At 43.0% G+C, this 14,123-nt stretch overlaps 1 protein-coding gene across 1 annotated transcript in view; it reads right to left on the bottom strand.

Annotated features, from left to right (window-relative positions):
* Positions 1 to 14,123, bottom strand: part of LOC132401288 (zinc finger protein 214-like) — a 1,156,463-nt gene that overhangs the window by 494,098 nt on the left and 648,242 nt on the right. The window lies entirely within an intron of this gene.

Below are 14,123 nucleotides of genomic sequence, written 5' to 3'. Positions count from 1 at the left end.
TTCTTTAATTCATCTTTCCACTGTATATGACCTGACAGTTCACCCATGAAGCGCCATTTACCAAGTTTTTCTCCAACTCACCCACTCTCTCCGTTTCCTGTCGTAGAGACTGAATGTCCTTATCACCGCATCTCATCCTATCTCTTTCCCTGTTGCTGACAAACTTCAACTCCCCACACTCTCTCCCTTCGTCCAGCTAATTAATTTTGATAGTAACTAAGTGAGAAGCCAGAACCGATTGCTGGCATCAGTGTTCATTGTGGAAGACACAGTCAGTGTGCCAGGGGTCCGTGCATATCAGGGAAGAGGAGAGTATGCCAATCCTATTACGAAGAAAAAAGGCAAACTCAAATGTCGTGAGGTGGTTAAATCACATAGCAGAAACCTGAAAGAGGTTGCTGAAAAGACAACTGATGCATTGATCATGATCTTCCAAGAATCATTTGATTCTGGCATGGTCCCAGAAGACTAGAAGATTGCATATGTCACTTCACTTCTTGAGAAGGGAGTGAGAAAAAGAAAGGAAATTATAGGCCTGTACTCCTAACCTTTGCGGTTGGGAATGTGTTGGAGTCCATTGTTAAGGATGAATTTGAGATACTTGGAGACCAATGATAAAATATGTCAATGGCAGCATGGTTCCTCCAAAGGGAAATCTTGACCGACAAATCTGTTAGAGTTCTTCAAGGAAGTAACAAGCCGGACTAAGGAGAGGGAGCGGATGTTACTTACTTGGATTTTCAGAAGGCGTTGATAAGGTGCTACACATGAGGCTGCTTGACAACATAAAATCCGATGGCATTACAGGAAAAACAGTGGCATGGACAGAGAAATGACTGAAAGGCTAGAGGCAGCGAGTATTAATAAAGGGGGAGTTTTCTGTGTGGCTGCCGGTGACTTCCCGTGTTCGTCAGAGGTCAAAATTGGGCTCGCTGCATTTAACATTGTTTGCCAATGATTTAGATAACGGAATTGATGGCTTTATGACAAACTTTCCGATGATACGAAAGTAGGTGGAGTGGTCGGTTGTACTGAAGAAGCAATGCGATTGAAGCAGGACTTAGACAATTTAGAAGAATGGACAAACAAGTGCTAGATAAATTACAGTGTTGGGAAATTTATGATAATGTGTTTTGATAAACGGAACAATAGTGCGGAATATTATCTAAATTCAGACGTGCAGAGGAACTTAGGGGACTTGTGAAAGGTTAGTTTATAGGTCGAGTCTGTTGAAAGGTAGACAAATGCAATGTTGGCATTTATATCAAGGAAACCAGAAATAATGCTAACCCTTTATAGGACAGTAGTTGGGTCACACTTGGAGTATTGACAACAGTGTTGGGCCCTATATATCAGAAGGATGTGTTGTCGTAGGTTTGGAATTAGAGAACAAAGAGTCATTTGGACAGAAATAAAACACGATTTCTCATCTGCCGATATGCGATGGAAAGTTCTGTCTTTCTGAAGGCAATTAAACCATTCAGCAAAAAAAAGCTGTCATATTGCTGTTGTAAAGTCTTAAGTTTTCGACAAGATTCAGGCACCAACAAAGATCACTATACCCCAGTTATCCTTGCTTCAATGGACATCAAGGACTGATCGTACAATGTGTCAAAACGGTATGAAGGTGTGGTGCTTACGAAATACAATATTTATCAGGGATAGATTCTGGAACAATCCGACATGATTTATTGGAGATATGATGAAGGTGTTGGACTTTACACAAGGGGACAGCACGAGTTATTGTCATTTCGGGGCGATGATCATGCATTTATCTTAAATACGTGTCTTATATCTAGTCAGAAAAATATGATAACTAGCATCACCTATTGATAGACATCCGCTTTTAGCCATTACATGCCTTCTGACAGTAAAAATTCTGACCATTTCTGAGTCTTGTAAAATTTGTGTGTGTGTCAAAATACACACACACACACACACCCACACACACACACACACACACACACACACACACACACACACACACACACACACACACACACACACACACACACACACACACACACCGAACAATGAATGCAAATAATACAACTGTAATGAATGGCACAAGATGTCAATGGTGTGAAGGCAGATGGGCTCGTATGTCAGTGGGAGAAATCCGGATGCATTTCCCTGGTCGAATAGTCTGCTTTTAAATCCTTCCATTTGTTTGAGTAGTTTCATGAAACCGAAGCATTACATTAATCATAGATGATCCTGACATTGTGGATGTGGTGATGTCCTTCAAGCAATAAAACTATTCTCATCGTTTGCTAAGTTAATTCTAATCCACGTTGACCACTATTGTGGCAGCAAATCAACCCGAAAGCAAAGAGGCAAGATCCTTCCCCTTGCAGGGAAAAGATTATCGAATTTAACAGCCAAATTAAATGCTGTTCCGTAACATATCGATCCATAACTTCCCCCTCCATTGGCATTTTGCTCTATTTATTGCAGGTGTGTTGTTTTCACACATTGTGCACTGCATTTTTGTTGTTATTTTGCATATTTTACAAGTCTCTGAGTGTTCATTGTGGGAAGTCAAATGATATCTAACAGAGGTGATTTATCCATAGGTGATGCAGTCTCCATATTTTCCTTACTGGATTTAAGACACATTACACTCAAGTCGAATGAGTTGATATCCGCCACATAAAATGACAATAAATTATACTGGCGCTATCCATTGTGTGTAGGAAGTCCCTTTCCTTCATTTTATCTCTAGTAAATCATTTCGGAGCAGTTTTTGTCGTCTCCAGTCCCACGTTATTTTGTTATAGAATTTGTTCCTCATAAATATTTTGTTTGGGAACACTTACGCATTGATTGTATCTAAACGAAACACTGTACGGTTAGTCCTGCTGTCCAAAAAAAAAAAAAATACCGTATATAGTGTCTTTGTTGCAGCTGATATCTTTTGAAAAACAAATGGGTCCCAACAAAAGCAATAACATGGCAGGTCTTTCAGTGAACGCCCCAGATAGATTTGGACAAGTTGATCTTTCCATCTCATATCAGCAAATTCGAGCTCTTGTTTTATAGCGGTCCAAATGTCTCTTCAATATCACCAATCGTGCTGCTGCTAATGAAGCTTTTCCCTTTAGTGTTCTTTCCAAAGTTTAAATTTTCAAACCATTAGAGCATAATATATAGGAGCAGAGTTAGGGCATTTGGCCCATGGAGTCTGCTCCGCCTTTCCGAAATGCAACACCCTTCCCAGATGGAACAGGCAAAACGAGATTTCATGCTAGTTTCATTGGTGCGATTGTGTAGTCAAATTATGCTAATTCATTACTGATCACTCATATTTAGACGCAAGTCTGTCATTAATTTATAGTATCCTCGAGACTGAAATAAGCATTTCTGCCAAACTGGTCTTTATAGTCAGGACATCTATCTACGCTCATCACATGGCTGTTTGTCAGGCATGTCCAATTAAACCTATTCTATTCATGTAACTTCAAATGCCTGTTAATGATTTTATTTTCATTTATCTCCACCGCTTCTGTTAGTTTGTTACATAATTCCACCAACTGTTCTCTGAAAATCCTTTCCTTGTTAACATGTTGATGTACTTCAGGCGTCGCTATTAGCTGGACACAACAAGATTACCTGTCGTTTTCCAAGGTAAATATATCAATTCATGGAGGCATCTGCTTGACCATTGGGATCCTCTTACGTCCGCCAAAGTTTGCATCTTTACTTTAATTGGGATGGAGGAGTGGGGCAAACAAAATACTATTGGCGATACTATTACTTTTTGGTACCATAGAACTCTAGAACACAACAGCACAGAAAACAGGCCACTCGGCCCTTCTAATCTGTGCTGAAACTTTATTCTGCTAGTCCCATTGACCTGCACCCAGTTCATAACCCTCTAAAACTCTCCCACCCATGTACTTATCCAATTTATTCTTAAAACCTAAGAGTGAGCCTGCATTTACCACTTCAGATGGCAGCTCGTTCCACACTCCCACCACTGTCTGAGCGAAGAAGTTCCCCCTAATGTTCCTCCCTAAACCTTTCCTCCTTCAACCTAAAGCCACGCCCTCTCGTAGTTTTTTGTCCTAGTCTAAGTTGAAAGAGCCTAGTCGCATTTATAGAAGTTTATTAAAGGAAGGATTTCGCACTTTAGTGAGGGCGCAGGGGGATGTACCAGGATACTGCCTGAACTTGAATTAATGCCCCATGAATGTAAGTTAACCTAGCACGAACATTTCATTTTGAAGCAAAGGATGATGAGGTATGAATTGATAGAGGTATACTATATGAGTACAAACATTGATAGAATGTATACCCTGATATTTCTTCCCCTTGCGGAAACGGCCAATATTAGGGGGCACTATTTTAAGGTGATTGGAAGTATGCATAACGGCGGGTGTCATAGAACTACCGTTTATACAGAGTAGTAGCTGCGTAGTACACCCTGCTAGGGGCCATGATAAAGCTGGATACATTAGGGGAATTTATCAAATCCTCGACAGGCAAATAGCTGATAGCAAAATGGGTGTCGATGAAGGGTTGATCCATTACTGTTCTGCAATGATTATTCTGGGTTTTTCAGTTGTTTACCAAGTTTTCAAAGGAAGCAGATTGGAAGCATGGACATTTCGGCATTTCTCTTAAGTCCACTTAGTTTTTTTTTTCTTTAGTTCCATTTCCGCATGTGAAATCAACAAACCGTTTTGGAAAAGTGAAGGTCTCTCTGTGGGCGCGAGTTTTCCAATTTCAGGGAAGGGAGCTGGGTGGGAGTTGGGGATTCTAACATTTAACTGTCATTCATTCTTTATGTTTTCCTGGATGGTTGCGAAAAAAAGCATTCCAGATGTACGTTGTATAAATATCTCTGACATTAAATGTACCTTTAAAACCTTTGAAACTTTTGAGTTGACCTTTGGAGAAAATAAGGATTAGTGTCCAATTAAAGAGGGAATTTTGAGGTGGTATTTTGGGAGATACATTGGAATAATTAGGGTGCAGTCTGACAAGCAGAGTCTCCGCGCTGTATTTCCATAGAATGTCAAAATTAGTTGCACAAGATTTCTAGTACACTGATTTTGAAATTCGAGTTCATACAGAAATTTGGTTTATGTAAGCTCTGTGCTTGACTTCTAAAATGCTAATCAGCAGGCAAGATTCCTTTAATCACTGTGCTTCTGTACGTTGATTTACTTTATAGACGCGTAGATATAATAAAATAATGGAATTCACAAAATGTGATTTGCTGACGTCAGCTATACAGGTCTGTTTAGACTTTCAGAGATGGAGAGATACAGAATGAGAACTCTTTTCGCTCTGTTCTTTGTTAATCTGATAAATTACTCCAAATTTTATTCCGACCTGATATCTTCCCAAATTAGAGACTAAAGTAGCATATTGAAATGCGTGTTCGCAATGAATTGGGACAAATTATGTTTTGGCTCCTGAGAAATGTCCGTGACAGCCCCACGTTCTGAAGATTGAGTACTTCGCTTCTCACGGCGACTTGATGTCCACATCCGGTGCGAGACACATCTGTAAAGAACTTTCTGCTTGTCGGGCAACTGAGCAGAAATCACATAGAACCATTCAGATACTTCGGCGCACTTTGAATTCTCAGACACACTTGCAGATCAAGGATTTCAGCATGAATATTCGGTAAATTCAGTCAGCGTCATGGGGAACGGATATACTTTTACTTCAATCACCATCCATTGTTTATTCCCGTAAAACAAACGGCATCATTTCACACTGTAACTACTTCCTATTCCTGTCAGTAACATCACTTTTATAATCAACTGTAATAAACACAATAGACTTACCTGATCAAACTTTTACCAGAGGTGAGCTGTCCATGTGATCCCCTCACACTCATCCATCATCAAGCAATCCCTTCATTACTTAGTAAATCCCTCTGCCATTCCAGGAATTAGCACAGTCAACCACGTTCCATTTCCTCATGATTCAAGACACACAGGGATTCAGAGATGTTTTCCAAAGGCACTGTACAGATGCAACAAGACATTCTGTACAAACATACCTTCCCAGAGAGGGGCAAAGGGTCATTACGCCCCCGAGTGCATCTTCCAGCTACTGGTGTGCAAATACTTTCCGGATCACGGCACCTTCCTCGTCCACCCTGGTAGGCACTGAACACTGCGTTCTTCCAGGGGCCTCTTATCTTCAACAATAAACCATCCACAAAATTCTTATGTGCTTAGATAATTCAGTCGAACATATTTTATCCCGTCTTTAATTCCAGTATGAAAGTAAACCTCTCAACTACCTTCCAAAAGTTAAAATTATGAATTTTCTGATTGTCATTATCTTTTTTTCTCGTTGGCTAATGTATTCCGGAATATGGTCAACGTAAATATTTGGCAATCTTGCTGAGAGGGGATAGTTTTAGAAATACGGCTCTGGCGTGCAAATCAATGCTTCCCCTCGCAAACATGTATCCCAGGAGAAGCAGTGATTATTCTCATCGATATTGTTTCATCTGCGAACTACCAGGCACCAGAGAGAAGATGCTTGTTGGAAATCTTCTCCCCACTCTGTCGGCAAATCAATTTCACAGCTCTTCTTGAATAAGTTTTTCCACTTAATAAAGAAGGTGTTCATATAGATTTCCATAAAAGACTAAGACGCTTATGGAATCACATTAGAGACAGCCCACTGAACAAACACTTCAGTTAAACAAATGATATGAGTTGTGTCACTGCCCACGAGGCGGTGGGGTTATTTACCCATAGCTGGGAATCTTGTTCACGAACACCAGGGCGTGTCCACACGGTGGACCTGCGTGCTACGTGTGCAGGACTCAGACATTATCCCCGCCCTTTGTAGTTCGCCCTTGGTACGAAAGGAGTTCAGTTTCCCTGTGTTGCCAGCGCGGAGGCTGTTGGAGAGGCTATCGACTGGCAGGGAGCAGCTTATAGATTCATCTCTACTTTTCCCAAAACTGCTAGCCAGTTTGAAGCTGACGACACTACCCTACTACGCGCATCATGCCAACTATTCTGACACAACATGTTAGCTATGGGCCCCGGTCCAGGTCAATGAACAAACTAGTCCATGCCGAAACCTTATATACTGTTTAATTCCATCGGCATGCACTGGGTCCACAGCCCTCCATGTTGTACATTTTTCTTACACAGAGTTTTCACGCTTCATATGAAATTAATAAATGTTTCCATATTTTTACAACGTGCACTATCACGCGCTAACAATTAACAGTATGCGCAGAATATTGAGAATTTTTTTGAGCTAGGGAAAGGCGTGTGGTTAGTCTGTGAAATTCGTGAAGCCTTTCCACGGAAGAGGTATGTTCACACCTTTTTGTTTTGTAGATTGGTCTGGTGCCACCATAGCAGTCAATGTGGATGAGAAACAAATTAACAAAAGATTGGCATTGTTATATTACTGCAGGCATCACCACATCGACACTGACATGAGGGACATCAGTGACTGATGTAAGGAATCGGTTTCACGAAACAAATGGACAGATTAAATGCCAGAGTTTTCCGGCATAGAAATGCACTCAGAGATATCCCACTGACATACCAGATCTGACACAACTGACATCTCTACTCTTGAACTCAGTTCCTCTATTAACGAAGCCTAGCATTCCATAGGCCTTCTTAACTACCCTACCAACCTGTGCAGCGACCTTGAGGAATGTATGGATTTGAACCCCAAGTTCCCTCTGTTCATCCACACTCTTAAGTAACCGACCATTAGCCCTGTACGCAGCCTTCTGGTTTGTCCTTCCAAAATGCATCAGCTCACACTTCTCCGGATTGAACTCCACCTGACACTTTACTGTCCAACTCTGCATTCTCTCTATATCTTCTTGTACGCTTCGACAACCTATAGCTACATCCACAACGCCTCCAATCTTCATGTCATCCGCAAATTTACTGTCCCATCCTTCTACCTCTTCATCCAGGTCATTAATAAAGATCACAAAGAGCAGGGGTCCCAGGACAGATCCTTGCGGCACTTTCTATATAATCCAAACAGCCAAGGTTCCACTTATCTCATGCTTCATGACTTTCTGGATGAGTCTCTCGTGGGGGACCTTGTCAAATGCCTTGCTAAAATCCATATAGACCACATCTATCGCCCTACCCTCATCTCTGTCTTTTGTTATCGCTTCAAAAACCAAAACTAGGCTCATGAGGCACGACCTTCCCTTCACAAATCCACGTTGACCATCCTTGAGTAGACTGTACTTCTCCAAATCCTCGTGGATCCTATCCTTAAGAATCCTTTACAATGGCTTGCAGACGTCCGACGTAAGACTCACCGGTCTATAATTCCCAGAACTCTCCCTATTACCTTTTCCCTATTCCCTGATTCGGGAGGCAGCAGCAGAGCAACTAAGGATTTCCAGCAGGAGGACATTTTGAGTTCTCGGGGAAGAGAGAAGCCAGACTGTGCAGGCGCGTGACGTCATCCAGTTGAGCGCGGACAGTTTAAGAAGAAGACAGCGATAACCAGCGGGCAGCGTTGAAAGCGGGCAGCAGAGTGAAAGGGCTTTGGCTCCACGGGCTTCGACGGTAACGGGTAGAGGTGAGGCAGTTGCTGATTGCAAAAGGAGGTAGTATGTGTGTGACGCCAGTTTTCTGTGGTCGTTGTCAGATGTGGGAGGTCCTGGAGACTCCCGGCGCCCTGGGCGACCACATCTGCTGAAGGTGCATCGAGGACCAACTCCTAAGGGACCGTGTTAGGGAACTGGAGCTGCAGCTCGATGACCTTCGTCTGGTCAGGAAGAATGAGGAGGTGATGGAGAGGAATTACTGACAGGTGGTCACTCCGGGGCCACAGGTGACAGAGAAATGGGTCACAGTCAGGAGAGGGAAGGGGAAGAGTCAGGTACTAGAGAGTACCGCTATGGCTGTACCCATTGACAATATTACATTGAGTACTTTTGGGGGGACAGCCTAGCGGGGGAAGCAACAGTAGCCGTGCCTCTGGCACAGAGTCTGGCACTGCGGCTCAGAATGGTAGGGAAAGGAAGATGAAGGCAGTAGTGATAGGGGACTCAATAGTTAGGGATTCTCTCAGGCGATTCTGTGAACGCAGGGAAGAAACTCGGATGGTAGTTTTCCTCCCAAGTCCCAGGGTCCGGGATGTTTCTGATCGCGTCCAAGATATCCTGCGGTGGGAAGGAGAACAGCCAGAGGTCGTGGTACATGTTGGTACCAATGACATAGGTAGGAAAAAGGAAGAGGTCCTGAAAGAAGACTACAGGGAATTCAGAAGGAAGTTGAAAAGCAGGACCTCAAGGGCAGTAATCTCGACAGTGAGAATATGAATAGAATGAGGTGGAGGATGAATGCATGGCTGAGGGATTGGAGAAAGGAGCAGGGATTCAGATTTCTGGTTCATTGGGACATCTTTTGGGGCGAGTGTAACCTGTACAAAAAGGACGAGTTGCACTTGAATCCCAAGGGGACCAATATACTGGCGGGCAGGTTTAATAGAGCTGTCGGGGAGGGTTTAAACTAGTATGGAAGGGGGGTGGGAATCAGAATGTGAGTGCAGGGATTAAGGTAGAAGGACAAGGGCATGATGCAAAGAGTTCTAAGTTGATGAGGAAGGACAAGCAGGGGACAGAACATATCTGTAGCCAGTTTAAGGGGTTGAATGTGTCTATTTCAATGCTAGGAGTATTAGGAACAAGGAGGATGAACTCAGAGCATGGATTAGTACGTGGAACTACGATGTTGCGGCCGTTACTGAAACTTGGTTGGAGGAAGGGCAGGATTGGATGACGCAGGTCCCGGGGTTCAGGTGTTTTAAAAGGAATAGGTTGGGAGGTAGAAAAGCGGGGGGAGGGCGGGTGGTGTAGTGGCATTGCTGGTCAGGGATAGTATCACGGCTATAGAAAGGGAAGACGCTGCAAATTTCTGCCGTACATTTCCCTGAGAACATCTGATCCGAATAAAATAAAATAAAAAATCCAATGGTGAAGGGAAGATGAACGTTTTTTTTTTCGCTAGTTGAGCGCTGCCACAGCAACAGCGTTGCACTCAACATGAGAAAGACCAAAGAACTGATTGTGGAGTTCAGAAAGGACAAGATGAAGGAACGTCCAACAGGATCGGAAGCGGCAAGCGAGAGCAATTTCATGTCCCTACGTGTGCGTATCTCTGAGGATCGAACCGACATCCAACATAGGAGGCACGTCTGCGTCTATATTTCATTTGCAGTTTGATAATAGCAGCCTACCGGATTCGAACTCAGGACGTCTCGCCCCCAAGTCCAGCGCTGATGCCACGACGCCACCAGCCGGCTGATATTATAATATTTGGTATGTCACGGAAGCCAGTCGAAAATTTCTACAAATGGACCCAGGACAGAATTCAAACTGGCTGCATGATCGTCTTATATTTGGGGCGACTTTGTGATACAGGATCGTAAAAAGCTGAAGGAAGAAGTGATCTCCATCAGCTCCATCATCGGCACTCGTCACCATAGCATTCCGCACATCTTCAAGGACTGATACCTCAAAAGGCGGCATCCATCATTGACGTCCACTATCCACAACATTCCCCTTCTCATTGCTGTCATCAGAGAGAAAGGTACATGTGCCTGAAGACACATACTCATCGATTCAGGAAGAGCTTCTTGCGCTCTGTGATCCGATTTCTGCACGGCCATAGGAGGGGGTTACTGGCGGGAAACAGAGTAACCCCAGAGAGCAACTAAAAGAAACATTAGGAGGGAAAAGATTAAATATTAAAGCAAGCGAAGAAATAATATCGAAGGGGATTGTAAAGGCATTTTTTCAAGTAGGTGAGGAAAAATAAAACAGAGATGAGATTGGATGTAGGACCGCTAGAAAATGTGGCAGAAGAAATAATAGCGGCGGATAAGGAGATGGCAGGTGAACTAAATGAGTGTTTTACATCTGTCTTCACCGTGCAAGACACTAGAAGTGTGCCAGATGTTGTAGTGTATGAAGGGAGAGAAGTGGATGCAGTTATTATTACAACGGAACAGGTGCCTAGGTGTACATAAGTCACCTGGAACAGATGAACTGCTTCCTAAGGTTCTGAAAGAGTTACTGTTCCAGATTGTGGCGGCATTAGAAATCTTTCAAAACCATTGGACTCTGGAGGACTGATAAACTGCAAATGTCACTGCACTGTTTAAAAAAGCAGGACGGCAAAGAAAGGAAATGATATACCAGTTAGCCTGACCTCAGTCGTTGAGAAGATGTGCGAGTCAATTGCTAAGGACAGGGTGATTGAGGACTTGACAAGATCGGGCAAAGTCAGCATGGTTTCCTTCATGGAAAGTCCTGTCTCACGATCCTGTTGGAATTCTTTGAGGAAATTACAAGTAGGATGGATACAGGGGATGCAGTGGATGCTGTATATTTGGATTTTCAGAAGGCCGCACATGTGCTGCGCACCAAGTTAAGAGCCCATGGTATTACCGGAACGTCACTAAGATGGTTAGAGCATTGGCTGATTGGATGAAGGCAGCGACTAGAATTGAAAGGATCCTTCTCTGATTGGCTGCCAGTGGTGTTCCGCAATGTGTTAGGGTTGGGACTACTTTTTATGATTTATATGATAAAATAGAAGCTTTTGTTGCCAAGTTTGCAGACAATACGAAGATTAGTGGAAGCACAAGCAGTGTTCAGGAATCAGACAGTATACAGAAGGACTTCTAAAGATCAGGAGGATATTATTCGGCAATAACGTGCCGAATCACATATAACTGTCACCTACCCCGTGACCGAGTTAAAGAACCAGCAGAAATGGAGAACACATTGGAGTCTGGTATTGCTAATAACTAATAGAGTTTATTAGTAAACTTCACAAATGCAAATATATCAAACAGGTTAGTAATGATATATACCTACATAAGTGTGGCAATAGGAACAAAACCAGGCTCTTTAAAACCTAGGGGTGAATGAATGGAGTCTTACGATGATGAAGTGATTTCAGTTCAGTTCGAGGTAGTTATTTGAGCAACGTTGGAGAGAGAGAGAAAGAGGTGAGAGATGAGAGGTGATTCTGAAGTCCTGTTGTGGTCATCAACCGTTCTTCAGTGGTGGGATTGTCACCCAGGCAAGGATGGACACACAAATAATTCCCCGCCGGTCTCACCTTTTCACACTGTGCGCCACTGATCGATTTCCCCGAATCGATCCTCCAAAAAACCCACCTTCATGTGGGTGCAACAAGGCTCGTTCAGTGTCCGAAACAGCGTGTCTCCGGGTCCAGCAGCTGACCTGGTATTTATTTCAGCATGCTGAACACCAGCTGTCCATCAAAATGCTCCGTCTTCCTCTCTCTGCAGGAACTTTAACAAGCAGGCAAGTGTCCTTGCGGAAAGGTAAACAGCTTTCAGAGAAACCATAACATCGATCTTTCGAGCAGTTTCTGTCTCTCTCTCTCTCTCGCTCGCTCTCTCCCTCTCTCTCTCTCTCTCTCTCTCTCTCTCTCTCTCTCTCTCTCTCTCTCTCTCTCTCTCTCTCTCTCTCTCTCTCTCTCTCTCTCTCTCTCTCTCTCTCTCTCTCTCTCTCTCTCTCTCTCTCTCTCTCTCTCTCACTGCGTTGGACACCTTCCTCTCTCTCTGTAACCGCTCAAATAGTATCCAAATGTCAGTCTCATTCTCCCGACATTTTAAAGTGATAGTCCACAGGAAATATGAACCCTAGGGAAACATAACATTGGAAAAAGTATGGTCATGTAGTTTGCTGCTAGAAATAAATGTGCGGACAATTTTCTAAACGGGGAGAAAATCTAAAAATCTGACATACAAAAGGACTTCGGAATCCTTTGGCAGAACACCTGAAGGTTAACTTGCAGTTTGAGACTGTGATGAGGAGGGCAATACAATGTTGGCAAGGTCTAGCGTACATATGTGACGTTAAGGCCTCACCGTGAGTATTGTGTACAGTTTTGAGTTCCGATCTTGGAAAAGAAATGCTGGCATTGGAGAGGTATCGGATAAGGTTGTCAGGGATGATTCCAGGGATGAAGGGGTTATCATACGAGGAAAATTTGAGGCCAAAGGGTCTATACTGGTTGGAATTTAGAAGGATGAATGGGGAACTAATGTTGAAAGGATTAGACAGAATAGATATGGAAAGGATGTTTCACATGGTGGGAGACTCCAGGACAAGAGGGCACCGCCTCGGGGTAGAGAGGCTTCCATTCTAAACAGAGAAGGGTGAAAGTTCTTTAGAGAGAGTGATACATCTGTGTTGTCCTTTTTTCTGCCATGTGCAGCTGTGGAGGCCAGCTTGCTTGACGTTTAAAAAATACGGCATTGATAGGTTCATAACTGGACATGGCATTAAATGTTACGGAGAGAAGGCCGGGAAATGGGGCTGAAGAGGAGAAAAATAGGATCAGCCATGATTAAATGACGAGGCAGACTCCATGGTGAAATGACCTTCTTCTGCTTCTAAATAGTATGGTCTTATGCCCTTAATGATTCACACTCCAACACAGAACACTATATCCCGGTTATCCTTCTTACCCTGGACAACAAAGACTGGCCGTACAATGTTTCATGATCGGTATGAAGGTGTGTGACGTCTCAAATAAAATACTTGCAAGGAACAGGCTCTGGAATTTTTTAAGAAACGTGGGTTTGGAGGTAACAGAAACATATCCAATATGCTCTATTGGAGATATAATGAAATAATCGGACTTCCCACACACTGGAACAGCGCAATTTCAAGCTATTGGCTTTAACGATCATCAGTGCATTTGCCTGAAATACCAAGTGTTTTAAAAACAGCAAGGAAAATATAACAACTAGCATCACCAACGCATAAAGTCTGCTTTCATTCGTTAATTACCTTCGACCTAACTAATAGTTTCTGAGTTTCGGAAAATTTTCAGTGAACACCGGATGCAAATAATGCAACTGCAAGAATTGACATAAAAGGTTAGTGGTGAGAAGAGCGATTGGCTGGTATTTCAGTGGGAGAAATCCCAGTGATTTCTCTGCCGGGTGATTCCGGGATTTAAACTGTATATTTGTTTCATTCGTTTGATGAAACCGACTCCATGCTTTAAACACAGATGACCCCCTATATCACTGTGGACTTGGTGATGTCATTCTAGTAAAATAACTATTCTAATCATTTATTAAGATATTTATCATCG

The sequence above is a fragment of the Hypanus sabinus genome, chromosome 10 (genome assembly GCF_030144855.1).
Source record: "Hypanus sabinus isolate sHypSab1 chromosome 10, sHypSab1.hap1, whole genome shotgun sequence".
In the NCBI taxonomy this organism is placed as follows: Eukaryota; Metazoa; Chordata; class Chondrichthyes; order Myliobatiformes; family Dasyatidae; genus Hypanus; species Hypanus sabinus.
This window is presented reverse-complemented; position numbering and strand designations above follow the sequence as displayed.